The 1,714-nt window shown below is 34.9% G+C and overlaps 1 non-coding gene across 1 annotated transcript; it reads right to left on the bottom strand.

Annotated features, from left to right (window-relative positions):
* Nucleotides 1-1,118: 1,118 nt before the first annotated feature.
* Nucleotides 1,119-1,191, bottom strand: TRNAW-CCA (transfer RNA tryptophan (anticodon CCA)). The gene has a single exon. It is a non-coding gene; the product is annotated as a tRNA-Trp (tRNA).
* Nucleotides 1,192-1,714: the final 523 nt, after the last annotated feature.

The raw sequence follows: 1,714 nt of genomic DNA, 5'->3' as shown, positions 1-1,714 counted from the left end.
TACTATGCCAATTACTAGTAGTGAGAATGGGCATCCTTGTCTTATTCCTGATCTTAGATGAAAAGCCTTGAGAGTTTCACCATTGAGTATGATGTTAGCTGTGGGCTCTTCATAGATGGCTTTTATTATATTGAGGTAGTTTCCTTTATTCTTAGTTTGTTGAATATTTTTTATCATGAAAGTGTGTTGAATTTTGTCAAATGCTTTTTCTGCTTTTATTGTGATGATCATGTGGTTTTGGTCCATTTTATTAAATGTGGTGTATTACAGTGATTATTTTCATATGTTCAACTATCCTTCATTCTAGGTATAATTCCCACTTGGTCATGGTATATAAACCTTATATATGTTGTTGAATTTTGTTTGCTAGTATTTTGTTTAGGATTTTTGAGTCAATATTCACCAGGGAGATTGGTCCATACTTTTCTTTTCTTCTGTTATCCTTGGTTTTTGTATAAAGATAATGCTGGCCTCATAGAATGAGTTTGAGTGTGTGCTCTCCTCTTCAATTCTTTGGGAGCATTTGAGAAGAACTGGTATTAATTCTTTTTAAATGTTTGGTAGAATTCTCCAGTGAAATCATCTGGTCCTGGGCTTTACTTTACTGGGAGGTTTTTGATGACTAATTCAATCTCAATCTCTTTACTAGTTATAGTTCTGTTCAGATTTTCTTTCTTCATGATTCAGTCTTGATAAATTGTATGTTTCTAGGAATTTATCTATTTCTTCTAGGTTATTGAATTTGTTGGTATATATTTGTTCATAGTTATCTTATGATCCTTTTTATTTCTGTGGCACTAGTTGTAATGTCTCCTCTTACATTTCTAATTTTAGCCACTTGGATCTTTTTTTTTCCTTAGTGTAGTTAAGGTTTGTCAATTTCATTGATCTTTAAAAAAAAAACCAACTCATGGTTTCATTGACTTTTTTCCTACTGTGTTTCTTTTTTTAATATATAAATTTATTTATTTACTTTGGCTGCCTTGGGTCTTCGTTGTGGCACGCGGGCTTCTCTAGTTGCAGTGCACGGGCTTCTTTAGTTGTGATGTGCATGCTCTAGAGCGCGCAGGCTCAGTAGTTGCGGTGCATGGGCTTAGTTGTGGTATGTGGGATCTTAGTTCCCTGACCAGAGATCGAACCTGGGCCCCCTGCATTGGGAGCATGGAGTCCTAACCACTGGACCACCAGGGAAGTCCCCTTTCCTATTGTGTTTCTATTCTCTGTTTCATTTATCTCTGCTCTAATCTTTACTATTTGCTTCCTTCTGCTAACTTTGAGTTTAGTTTGTTCTTTTTCTAGTCCCTTGAGGTGTAAGATTAGGTTGATTTGAGAGCTTTCATCTTTTTTAATGTAAGCATTTACCATTATAAACTTCCCTTTTAGTACTGATTTTGCTGCATCCATGTTTTCATACCCCATTGGTTGTTTAAGGATGTATTGTTGAATATCCGCATTTTTGTGGATTTTCCTGTTTTTCTTCTGCTATTGATTTCTAGCTTGATTCCACTGTGATCAGAGAAGGTACTTACATGATTTTTTCTTAAAATTTCTTCTCAAATTTAAGATTTATTTTGTTGCTTAACATGTCGGTCTATTTTGAAGAATGTTCCATGTGCACTTGAGAAGAATGTGTATTTTGCTGTTGTTAGGTGGAGTGTTCTATGCTTAGTAGGTCTGATTGTTTCATAGTGTTTTTCAAGTCCTCTGTTTCCTT

The sequence above is a fragment of the Physeter macrocephalus genome, chromosome 8 (genome assembly GCF_002837175.3).
Source record: "Physeter macrocephalus isolate SW-GA chromosome 8, ASM283717v5, whole genome shotgun sequence".
In the NCBI taxonomy this organism is placed as follows: domain Eukaryota; kingdom Metazoa; phylum Chordata; class Mammalia; order Artiodactyla; family Physeteridae; genus Physeter; species Physeter macrocephalus.
The sequence above is the reverse complement of the archived record's forward strand: the minus strand, read 5'-3'. Positions and strand labels throughout refer to the sequence as shown.